The sequence below is a fragment of the Entelurus aequoreus genome, linkage group LG12, assembly GCF_033978785.1.
Source record: "Entelurus aequoreus isolate RoL-2023_Sb linkage group LG12, RoL_Eaeq_v1.1, whole genome shotgun sequence".
NCBI lineage: Eukaryota > Metazoa > Chordata > Actinopteri > Syngnathiformes > Syngnathidae > Entelurus > Entelurus aequoreus.
This window is the reverse complement of record NC_084742.1, coordinates 34400066-34414160: the sequence shown is the minus strand read 5'-3', so window position 1 is coordinate 34414160 and position 14095 is coordinate 34400066.

Here is a 14095-nt window from a genome sequence, read left to right as displayed (position 1 = left end):
GGTGCTCAAACACCAACAACATTGAATAAACTGTTGCCAAACAAGGACTAGTGTGAGTATTACATATAGAAGGCTAATAACATTGCTAGGTAAATGTAAATATGCAAGCACATATACTGGATTGTGACAACGTATGAATATATTACAGAAAGGAAACATTTGCTACTTATGAAATGTAAACACCCAAATCAGGACATTGGGAAGTTGTGTCCTAAAGGAATGTGTCAAGTTGGATGGAGAAAAAAAACATTACATGACAACCTCCATGAGCTACAATGTATTGTTTGGATTCACTCTAACATAGGGATGTCCGATAATATCGGCTGATAAATGCTTTAAAATGTAGTATCGGAAATTATCGGTATAGGTTTCATAATTATCAATATCTGTTTCAAAAAGTAAAATTTAGGACTTTTTAAAACGCCGCTGTGTACATGGACATAGGGAGAAGTTCAGAGCGCCAATAAACCTTAACCCTTGTGTGGTGTTCATATTGTTGTTACTCAGCCAGTGTTTGTGGGTCTGATGGACCCGTTGCATTTTGTGGCTTTTAATGCCTCACAATCAAACTTTTTTATGTTAAAATACTGAACAGGTACTGAACCTTATCCCAAAAAACATATGTAATGAAGTGCTTCAAGAAGTGAAGTGAATTATATTTATATAGCGCTTTTCTCTAGTGACTCAAAGCGCTTTACATAGTGAAACCCAATATCTAAGTTACATTTAAACCAGTGTGGGTGGCACTGGGAGCAGGTGGGTAAAGTGTCTTGTCCAAGGACACAACGGCAGTGACTAGGATGGCGGAAGCGGGAATCGAACCTGGAACCCTCAAGTTGCTGGTACGGCCACTCTACCAACCGAGCTATGCCACTCGGCTGGTAAAGGAATACATTGTCTCCGGACTTCCCCCCACATTCGACCCATACCAGTTTGCTTATTGCCCTAACCGCTCCACAGAGGACGCCATCTCCTCTGCACTCCACCTGAGCTTAGAACATCTGGAAGGAGAGGACACACGTGCAGATGTTGTTTCTGGACTTCAGCTCGGCATTCAACACCATCCCGCAGCACTTGGTGAGCAAAGTGGCCCCTCTTGGATTCAGTACCCCCCTTTGCAACTGGCTGCTTGACTTCCTCACAGACAGACCCCAATCTGTGAGAGTGGGCAACAACACCTCCAGTGCCATCTCCCTGAGCACCGGCTCCCCCCAGGGCTGCGTCCTGAGTCCACTGCTGTTCACGTGGATGACCCATGACTGCTGCACCAGGTCCACTACTAACCACATTGTGAAGTATGCGGACGACACTACAGTAGTGGGCCTCATCCGTGACAACAACGACATGGACTACAGGGAGGAGGTGAACCATCTGGTTGACTGGTGCAGAACCAACAACCTGGTCCTGAACGTCGACAAGACCAAGGAGATCATCGTCGACTTCAGGAAGCACCAGTCCAGCCACGCTCCACTCTTCATCAACGGCACAGCGGTGGAGATGGTAAGAAGCACCAAGTTCCTGGGGGTGCAGATAACTGACAATATGACCTGGTCCCTACACACCGGAGCTCTTGTTAAAAGAGCTCAGCAGCACATGCACTTTTTGCGACGGATGAAAAGAGCACAGCTCCCTCCCCCCATTCTCAGTACATTCTACAGAGGCACTATAGAGAGCCTACTGACCAACTGCATCTCTGTCTGGACTGGAGCCTGCAGTGCCTCAGACTGGAAGTCTCTCCAGAGTGGTGAGGACGGCGGAAAAGATCATCAGGACTCCTCTTCCTCCTATCCAGGAGATGGCAAAAAGCCGCCGCCTGACCAGGGCTCAGGAAATCTGCAGAGACTCTTCCCACCCCCACCAAGGACTGTTTTCACTGCTGGATTCTAAAAAGAAGTTCCACAGCCTCCGTAGCAGAACCTCCAGGTTCTGCAACAGCTTCTTGCCTCAGGCCGTAAGACTCTTGAACGCATCATAATAATCCCCTCAATTCCCCCCCAAAAAATGGATGAACTCGCTGGAATATAAAGACATAACATACATCCATAAATGTGGGTGCATATGCAAAAGTGCAATATATTTATCTTTACAGTAATCTATTTATATCTGCACCTTATTGCTTTTTTATCCTGCACTGCCATGAGCTAATGTAACAAAATGTTGTTCTTATCTGTACTGTGAAGTTCAAATTTGAATGACAATAAAAAGTAAGTCCAAGTCTAAGACCCACAAACACTGGCTGAGTAACAACAATATGAACGTTGCATGGAAAATTATCTGCCAGTTTCTGCATCCCACAGGGATTCTTCTTTTGTGTTTCTGCACCTACGGTTCCCACACAAGGTTGCAACATTGTCAACACTGTCTGCTCTCATTTTCTCTCACATTTGACCCTCTGATGTTCTGTGTACCTACACTCTGTCCTCCCCCTGTCTAGGCAGTGTGTGTGTGTGTGTGGTACACAGAACATCAATTTCCACAATTCTATTAGCCCCGGGTCCAGTGGACCCAAACATCTTATATGTAATAGAAATGTGTAGGGGGGATGTATGGTGTGTGTTCATTAAATATGTATTCTGATATATGTTCTTCACATAAAATGAGCCAAAGCCAGTGAGTCTCAGTTTGAAAAATTAATTAATTGTATCATTTTTCTTTTAATAAAAATCGAAAACGGGTCCCACAGACCCGAACACCACACAAGGGTTAAAGGCACTTCCTTTGCGTACCAGCCCAGTCACATAATATCTATGGCTTTTCACACACACAAGTGAATGCAAGCATACTTGGTCAACAGCCATACAGGTCACACTGAGGGTAGCCGTATAAACAACTTTAACACTGTTACAAATATGCGCCACACTGAACCCACACCAAACAAGAATGACAAACACATTTCGGGAGAACATCCGCACCGTAACACAACAAACACAACAGAACAAATATCCAGAATCCCTTGCAGCACTAACTCTTCTGGGACGCTACAATATACACACCCGCTACTTATGATAGAACCGATGAAATGTAGAACACATCAATTCAGGGCAGTTGCTAGGAATTCTGGGGCCCTGAAAGAATATCGGTGTGGGCCCCACTACACCATTCATTGTGTGTGTGGCAGTGTGAGCCTAGAATTGTCGTCACCTTTCTCCCTATACGACAACACTGGATCAGATGGTGCAATGAAGCACACACAATGTATTGGTGACTTGGATACACAAACACAAAATGGCAGCTGAAGGGAACAAACATGACTAACATCTGACAAAATGAAAGGTTGACATTATGTATTAGCAACAACTGCTTTTACTACACAGAGGAACAAAACATTAAAACTCATTAAATAATAAATTATCCATTCAACAGCCAAAACACGTTGGCATATGCTAACTTCAACATCAAGCAATATTTACAACTATTCAACACACCTTTCTAAGTAATTCCAAGTTCAGAAACATGGATTGATGCTGACAGAAGAATGGATTTTAACCTGAAAGAATGGGTCAAGTAATCTACTTCGAATATGTATTTTGCCAAATACTGTACTTCTATTTAGTGAATAAATGACATTGATAAAGTCGTGTAAGACCTTGTCAGTATTATTTGAGGATGACAACCGCTAATGAAAACAATCGCAGTCTAAATGAAAAACAGTTAGCTTAAAAACAGACTGTGACCCTAAGCAAAACTAAAATAATGTGCTTTGACAGGGTGAATGAAAACATTATTTAGGAGTCATGAGCTCACATTAAATACACAAAGTGGTAAGAAACACTTCAATGCAATTCACATTCTTGACTAAAAATCTCTATACTCTTTACTATTCTCTAGCGTTACAAACTACAATATCTGAAATATTGTTGGAGATATTGGGAAATAATTTACTATCTGTAAAAAAGTTAGGATAATCCAAATTAATTGTCACTTATTTGTTGAACAAAATTATCACTGAAAAACAGTTTTTCCAGCTATTGGTTGCAGGATCGAAACTAGCAATCAAGTAATTATCATTTAGTTTGTTTGATTAATTTAGCAATCGTGAACACAAATCTGCTGGTCGTGACCCTACCCAGATAGTAGTTCATACTGCGTCAGATCTGTATAAAAGTCACACCCCAACGAATGTGGACCAGTTGTGGCTGGGACTCTCAGATTGACAATCCAAATGATTGGTTAGGGCCTGTTTCATCCTCCCCAGATTTGTGCCATGTCTTCCATTGGGGGACATCAAGTAGATTACCTGGAACATCCTTTAGGCTGTCACACATTTGTTGACGATGTGGCCAAGAAAATATCATGAAACAGAGCAAATGGAAAAATGGCCCTCCGACAAATGGAATTGAGAGCAGCACTTGCACGTGAGTACACAAAAATGCCACTAGAAAAAGTTTGATTTGTAGGAAAAAGGGATGTTATGGTGGTATATCTCCAAAAAACTTGGTAAAAATGCCATAGTGTGTACAATTAGTTGGCAGGAATGTTGATGAACACACTTACTGCAATTGAACACAAACATAATGTTCTAATCATATTTATTACTATACTAACATTTATTTTTAAGTGCAAAGAATTTTACTGTATTATCCACTGGTCGAGCAATTATATACCTTAAATAATAATTTAGGATTGAGTGTATGTAAACATTGTGTGTAATAAGTGTAAAACAATAATGTTCACTTAGTGTCTTTCAACTTTTACTTTCTGACAAGCAGTGACCTCTGTGGACATTTTTTTACATGTATCCATCCATTTTCTACCGCTTGTCCCTTTTGGGGTTGCGGGGGGTGCTGGAGCCTATCTCAGCTGCATTTGGGCGGAAGGCGGGGTAAACCCTGGACAAGTCGCCACCTCATAACAGGGCCAACACAGATAGACCGACAACATTCACACACTAGGGCCAATTTAGTGTTGCCAGTCAACCTATTGGAGCTGATTGGTCAACGCCCACAATGATTAATTATTCATGTTCCTATTCCCACCCATCCCAGCCTAGGAATTACTGATGGCACACTTACCAACTTTAGCCTCGGCACACAGGAGAAGCTAACCCCCGAGGTTACCCTTGACTTTTGGACTATAGACTATTTGTTATTATTACCCATACTTACCTTTTTAACTATAAGTTAATTAACAGCTACCACTTAGCTTTACTCTGTGTGGGGGAGGTGAAACACCCCCACATTGTCCGGCGTCCCCACTCCTGCATACTTTGGCTTGGCAAGCCCATCAACCCTGACTGGGATTGAACCCAGTACCCTTTGATTGGGAACTAGCTGTTTAACCATTCAGCTATTCTTGGTGTTCTTAGGGCCAGATTTCGGGCCCCAAAGACATATTTAATTGCGAACATGTCTCAGTAAACTATGATATAAAACATTTACTTTTGCCGCTGGAGCTTTCCTAGTTACCGATGGACTTGACTGGGATTTGAACCCTGTACCCTTTGATTGGGAGGTAGCTGCTTTAACCACTCAGCTTAAGAACCGGTCTCACTAAACCACATTTTTTCCGACTTAACTTTGGCCTGTCCCACTAAACACACCAATAAGCTTGTTAATAGATGTATATTACAACTACTTTGTTATATAGTACATGAGACAATGCACATTAATAGACATAAAATGTTAATGTGCCAGACTGTAGCCAAAGGAAAAACCAAAATATCTTATTTGAATAGTTATTTTCTCAATTTTAACATTTTAAAACTTGAATAGAAAAAATATTTATTCAGGCTACAACTATTCTTAGACAATGTTCAAAAATAAATATATAGCTCTTAAAGGCCTACTGAAATGAAATGTTTTTATTTAAACGGGGATAGCAGATCCATTCTATGTGTCATACTTGATCATTTCACGATATTGCCATATTTTTGCTGAAAGGATTTAGTAGAGAACATCGACGATAAAGTTTGCAACTTTTGGTCGCTGATAAAAAAAAGCCTTGCCTGTACTGGAAGCAGCGTGACGTCACAAATTGAAAGGCTCTTCACATTTCCCCATTGTTTACACCAGCAGCGAGAGCGATTCGGACCGAGAAAGTGACGATTACCCCATTAATTTGAGCCAGGATGAAAGATTTGTGGATGAGGAACGTGAGAGTGAAGGACTAGAGTGCAGTGCAGGACGCATCTTTTTTCGCTCTGACCGTAACTTAGGTACAAGCTGGCTCATTGGATTCCACACTTTCTCCTTTTTCTATTGTGGATCACGGATTTGTATTTTAAACCACCTCAGATACTATATCCTCTTGAAAATGAGAGTCGAGAACGCGAAATGGACATTCACAGTGACTTTTATCTTCACGACAATACATCGACGAAACACTTTAGCTACGGAGCTAACGTGATAGCATTGTGCTTAAATGCAGATAGAAACAAAAGAAATAAACCCCTGACTGGAAGGATAGACAGAAAATCAACAATACTATTAAACCATGGACCTGTAAATACACGGTTAATGCTTTCCAGCTTGGCGAAGCTTAACAATGCTGTTGCTAACGACGCCATTGAAGCTAACTTAGCAACGTGACCTCACAGAGCTATGATAAAAACATTAGCGCTCCACCTACGCCAGCCAGCCCTCATCTGCTCATCAACACCCGTGCTCACCTGCGTTCCAGCGATCGACGGAAGGACGAAGGACTTCACCTGATCATCCGTGCGGTCGGCGGCTAGCGGCGGCTAGCGTCGGATAGCGCGTCTGCTATCCAAGTCAAAGTCCTCCTGGTTGTGTTGCTGCAGCCAGCCGCTAATACACCGATCCCACCTACAACTTTCTTCTTTGCAGTCTTCATTGTTCATTAAACAAATTGCAAAAGATTCACCAACACAGATGTCCAGAATACTGTGGAACTTTGAGATGAAAACAGAGCTTTTTTGTATTGGATTCAATGGTGTCCGAATACTTCCGTTTAACTATTGACGTCACGCGCATACGTCATCATACATAGACGTTTTCAACCGGAAGTTTAGCGGAAAATTTAAAATTGCACTTTATAAGTTAACCCGGCCGTATTGGCATGTGTTTAAGGCTGAAACGACGCGTCGACGTAGTCGACGTCATCGGTTATGTAAATACGTCGACGCCGTTTTTGTGCGTCGACGCGTCGCATAATTACGTCACACTACCGTCATGGCGGAGCGCAAAGCAGACTGTGCGAGCGAGGGGAAAAACGCACGCCAAAAGTCGTCAAAAGTGTGGGAGTATTTCAATACACAGCCTAATAATGTTGTTGTATGCACAGTGTCGAGCATAAATGGCCTATCATAGCAGCACAACGGCTATGAACGAACATTTGAAAAGAAAACCATCAACCATCAACTAGTCAATCGTCCGCGTTAGCATACGTTGTCATCATTACACAAAAACATGAATGTGTCATTTGTATCTGCTAGGGGTGTAACGTTATGTGTTTTGTATTAAACCGTTTCGGTACGGGGCTTTCGGTTCGGTACGGGGGTGTACCGAACGAGTTTCTAAGCTAAAGCTAACTTTAGCTGCTAAAGTCTTAACAAGTTGCTTTGCTCCTTCTGCGGCTGCCTCTGTCTCAGCACGCAGCATTGTCCCACCCATACAACCATCTGATTGGTACACACGCAGCATTGTCCCACCCACACAACCATCTGATTGGTACACACGCAGCATTGTCCCACCCATACAACCACCTGATTGGTACACACGCAGCATTGTCCCACCCACACAACCATCTGATTGGTACACACGAAGCATTATCAGCCAATCAGCAGTGTGTATTCAGAGCGCATGTAGGCAGCGCTTCAGCGTGGAGCAGATAGGTGTTTAGCAGGTGAGCATCAGGCAGCGGACTCTCCCCAAATGATAATAAACACCTCCCAGTCAACTACTAGTAACATCACTATGAGCCCGTTGACCTTCTAGAAACTTAACTGCAGCTCAGCTCACTCGCAGTCCTGGCTTGAGGTGAAGGCTAATTAGCTCTCAGTTCCAGCCACATTGACCCCTTCTGAGCGCCTATTTTCAGCTGCTGGGAATATTGTAAACAACAAAAGAAGCAAAGCAAGTAGACATGCTAACCTTTCTTCATTACAACTGTTAGTCACTCACAGGAATGAGTAGAATTGGTTATTGTGTACTGTGTTGGACTGGATGTTTATTTTGCACATTTTAAAAGCAATACTTAATGTTTACAGTGCTCCAGAATATTTAGATTGGCACTTTTTTGTATTGATGTTTATCTTTATTTTTGCACATTTTAGCAAATAAGCAATACTTTCACTTTTGTTGAAATGTTTACACTTTTGTTACAGAATATTTCGTTTTGCACTTTTTTGTATTGGATGTTTATCTTTATTTTTGCACATTTTAAAGCAAAATAAGCAATACTTTTACTTTTGAAATGCTTATACTATTGCAGAATATTAAGATTTGCACTGGATGTTTACTTTTATATTTGCACATTAAAAAGCAAATAAGCTACTTTTAATTTTGTTAAATGTTAAAAGTTTTAAGTGTTTACATTGTTACAGAATATTTTGTCATGTTGTTGTCAATGTTGACTGAGTGGCCATACTTTTTTTTTTGTAAATAAAAGCCATGCCTTTTGAAAAAAACTGGCCTACTTTTATTTTTTCATCTTCATTTTAAATAAAATAAAATAAAAAAATAATCGGTAAAAGGAAAAATAATCTATAGATGAATCGAAAAAATAATCTATAGATTAACCGATTAATCGAAAAAATAATCTATAGATTAATCGATAGAAAAATAATCGTTAGCTGCAGCCTTACATGTGTTGCAATGTTAAGATTTCATTATTGATATATAAACTATCAGACTGCATGGTCGGTAGTAGTGGGTTTCAGTAGGCCTTTAAAACTGGGGAACATTCAAGAAATAAAATGTTAAATCTTGGCAAGTGGCAAATAATTTGCGGTGTACATTTTTATGAGCATTTTATTCCCAGATTCGACATATTTTCTACAGTACAGTAGGAAAATGTCGACCATGTCAGATGTTTAGGCGCTGTTTTTAATGAGGGCCAGTTGAGAACATACATTGCACGTCTGTCACAGCAGCCAAGCAAGAAGAGTGTGTTGAGTGGCGACGCCTTCAGGCTTGAAGCGTATTAATGAGTCATAACGTGTCAAATGTTGAGAAGAGGAGGGCCGATATAGCGAGGCCTTGTCTAAATATTATGCTGCCTGTTTCCCCTCATTGGGCCGCACAAGGAGGCCTGTGTTTCCTCCATCCAGTGACTACTTCAAATAAACACCTCATACGTTTGTCTCACTGACACCCGCCTTGTCTGCCCAAACAAAACCGCCGTCACATGACCTGGCACCTTGTTACGGTATACAACATGTGACATGTCCACGACATGTCTGCAAAGTGAGGTTGTTTTTGGACCGGGGGAATTTTGACGATTTTTGGAATCACGACGATTGGTCCTGATGCCAAAGATAATATTTAGCCACCACGTTGAAGCCTGGCCAAGGATTATTATCATGTTTCCCATAAAAACACTATTTGTGTTTAAAGGCGAAGGGTGAAAAGTCAAGTCCTGGAAGGCAGAGACTCTCAAACCTTTTGGGACCATGGACATCTTACAGGAGAGAACATTTCCAAAAAGTATAATTTGTATAATTCTCACGCAGATAATTTTTTTTGCCATTTATACTAGAAAATAAATTCAAGAAAAAAATCTAAAAGCTTGCACTAAACAAATAGTAACAATATTTATTCAAAGCATTCTTAAAAGATTAGTAGGTTCTACTTAACATAACTTTATGACTAACTGCATTTTATTAAAATGAATGACCATATTTTACGGACTATAAAACACTACTTTTTCCCTCCAAGCTTTGAACCCTGCGGCTTATACAAAGGTCCGGCTAATCTATGGTGGTTAACGGTTAAAACGGTTAAATTATGGAATGGAATAAGTAAGGAAATCTAACAATGTCCTAAAATGATCCACTTTAAGAAACCATTCAAACTCAAAGTGTTTACAAAGTACAAGGAAGAAGAATCCAGATAAACATCTTGAACCTTATGAAAAAAGGAGAAAATCTTATGATGAATAACAACATCAATTACTTTTATGTTTTGTTTGATCAGCCATTTTACTGCCGTGTTACAGGTACCGTTTGGAAACAATTAAAAGTATGTAAACATTTACAAAATCTTCGTGTGAATATCTAATTTCACAACGTACCAGTATATATCTGCAGCTTATAGTCCAGTGTGGCTAATACATGACAAAATATTTGTTTCTAATAAAATGTAGTGGGTGTGGCTTATAGTCGGTAAAATACAGTAGGTCTTAGTTTCACAGATTCATTAGCAGTTACCTGAAGACACAGGACTTATTCTGAACTTCCTTCATTGTTCTTAATAAAAAACAAACTTCATATAACTGTGCTCATATTTCATTAAAGTCAATCCAATAAAGTGGATGGACTTAAATATTTGTCTAGTGATTTATTTAGATCAGCAGCAGGAGTTGTGCACTTTGAGCCCCACTGTGCTGTTTGTACTTGACTGTTTTTTTGTTTAGTTTTTTACACACTTGAAGTTATTACGCAGATTTCTCTTATCCCTCTTCTCCCATCCTGCCCACGTAAGCAGGGCCGCTTTAACTTAAGTGGTGGGGGGCCCGGATGTTGAGGGGCTTTTGGGGGACGATGGCCTCTCACACCGCCGACCTGGGTAGAAATGACCACCAATCATTGCATTCCGCCGTCAAAACTGGGGGCCTCTGATTGGGTGGGGGCCCCTTGGCTTCAGCTCAGGTACACCTGTGTATTAAGGGGAACTGCACTTTTTGGGGGGGATTTTGCCTATCGTTCACAATCATTATGAAAGACATGACAGATGTATTTTTTTTTTGCATTCTAAATATGAAATAAATGCGATCAAAAGTCTGCTCACATTGGAGCCACTCTACTCTGCATATAAAGCCCTCAAAAAACATCCAAACACCTCCATTAAGGTTTTATATACATGATGTGAGTATATATGCACCGTATTTTTCGGACTATAAGTCACAGTTTTTTTCATAGTTTGGCCGGGGGTGCGACTTATACTCAGGAGCGACTTGTGTGAAATTATTAACACATTACCGTAAAATATCAAATAATATTATTTAGCTCATTCACGTAAGAGACTAGACGTATAAGATTTCATCTGATTTAGCGATTAGGAGTGACAGATTGTTTGGTAAACGTATAGCATGTTCTATATGTTATAGTTGTTTGAATGACTCTTACCATAATATGTTGCGTTAACATACCAGGCACGTTCTCAGTTGGTTATTTATGCGTCATATAATGTACACTTATTCAGCCGGTTGTTCACTATTCTTTATTTATTTTAAATTACCTTTCAAATGTCTATTCTTGGTGTTGGATTTTATCAAATAAATTTCACAAAAAAATGCGACTTATACTCCAGTGCGACTTATATGTTTTTTTCCTTCTTTATTATGCATTTTCGGCCGGTGAGACTTATACTCCGGAGCGACTTATACTCCGAAAAATACGGTAATGTAGTAACAAGCACATTTATAATAACATTTCATATTTACGGATACGCAGCATTAATTTAAAAAACCCATCATATTAGCTTTTTATTTTTTCTTCATCACTGATTATTACTTACTGCAGACTTTATGAGAGTCAACAGGCATAATACAATTTAACTTACTGTACAATGTCTGCTGTCATTAGGATGTTGATATATTTGCATTTAGATGAAGAATGACTCATAATTCTCGCGAGGAAGAGGGTGGAAGCAAGTGTCTTTTTGTGTCATGCTAAACTGGCTGTCAAAGTGTACCAACTCGTCGCAATACATCTTTGTTCTTGTACTAGCCAGGTGAGAGGGAAGATTTATGATCTAGAATAAAGTTTGTCTTAACCTGGGTTTGATCGAACCCTAGGGGTTTGGCGGAGGTCAAAACACACCCGACTCATCGTGTAAATAAAAACTTCTCCCTATCGGCGTATTACGGATACAGCAACATTTGACTGATTTGCAGGTGTGTAATTTGTTGTGAGTTTATGCACTGTGTTGGTTTTGTTGTTTGAACAAGGTGATGTTCATGCACGGTTCATTTTGTGCACCAGTAAAAAAAAACATGGTAACACTTTAGTATGGGGAACATATTCACTATTAATTAGTTGCTTATTAACATGCAAATTAGTAACATATTGGCTCTTAACTAGTCATTTTTAAGTACTTATTAATGCCTTATTCGGCATGGCCTTATTATAACCCTAACCCTCTAACCCTGACCCTAACCAAATAACTCTAAATTAAGTCTTTGTTATTTAGAATATGTTCCCCATACTAAAGTGTTATCAAAAACATATAACTTTGTCTTGAATTTGAAAAAAAAAACATTTTATTTTTCACTAAAGAAGGGTTCGGTAAATGCGCATATGAAACTGGTGGGGTTCGGTACCTCTAACAAGGTTAAGAACCACTGGCTTATAACAACAATATCAATAATACTTGGTTAATATACAAGTCAAGAAATTTCAATGGAGTATTGTTGGCGCTTTTTGTATGTTTTTTTATTTGGTTTTATTAGACTTTTTTTTTAACGATTATTTACGAGTTAGAATGCATTAAAAAATACAACACATCCGTCGTCATGTCTTCCATAATGTTTGTGAACGATAGACAATAAAATAAAAGTGCAGTTCCCTTTTAAGTTAGGCAAAAGTGCTTAAATCTAGACTAAAGCCAAGCTCATTAGTAATGAGGCGGGACATTGCCTTGACTTTTTTTGGGGGGCTGTTTGAAATTTCTGGAACATGGAGTTTGACTAACACTTGTGAATGTCATTAAAATCCATGAAAAAGAGAACATTTTAGCACAGAGCGTAACAGTTTGATATTAACTGTCAATGAATCAATCAAATCTATTGATAGACGCTATATTATACATTTGTTTTCAATTAAATAGTCACATTTTAATGATCCCGATTTGAGATGAAATTGTATGTATTAAACGTCTCTTTGTACCTTGACGATCGAACACTGTCGATAAGCGGTCGCCCTCCACTTACTTAGACACAGCAGGTAAACCATGTGTTTTGTCTCCGATCGGATATATATATATATATATATATATATATATATATATATATATAAATATATATATAAATATAGAAATATATATAGAAATATATATAGAAATATATATATATAGAAATATATATATATAGAAATATATATATATATATATATATATATATATATATATATATATATATATATATATATATATATATATATATATATATATATATATATATATATATATATATATATATATATATATATATATATATATATATATCCTCATCTCAATGGATGTTTCAAAGTGTCTCAATTAAAGCGACCAAAAAAGATTTGGTAGTTTTCTGTAAGTTTGTTTGATAACTTTACTACGTGTGTTGTACACTGCAGCCAAACTTCAAGTGCAATATAATGTTTCAGTTGAGGGGGACAATGTTGTGCAGCCAGAACATTTGCCCACCTTTTTCACATCAGCACATGGAAGAATAGGGCCCTTACTGTGTCCTTAGCAAAGTAAGCGATTTACCTGCTGCGTCACAGTAATTAAAGGCACCCTATTATGCAAAAACAATATTTCTCCCTGCTGTTGTGTATTTGGGATCCCCATCACTCCTGAAAATTTGATATCAAACCATGGTGACATGGCAGGGATATTTATAAAAGAAATATTGCCTTTTTCCAAATTTGCTCCAAACGATCTGTTTGGAATTTAGGACATCAGTGATGTATTTTGCCTTAGTAACGTCAGCGGATATTTCCATATGTGGTAAGATTTACCCAAAGAGCTTTAGAGTCCGCCATCTTTATCCAGTTGTAGTCAATAAGTTCCTTTTTTTCCTCTATCCTTTTGTTGTGGGGCAGACTGGCTCATACATTAAAGTTAAAGTTCCAATGATTGTCACACACACTAGGTGTGGCGAAATTATTCTCTGCATTTGACCCATCACCCTTGATCACCCCCTGGGAGGTGAGGGGAGCAGTGAGCAGCAGCGGTGGCCGTGCCCGGGAATCATTTTTGGTGATTTAACCTGC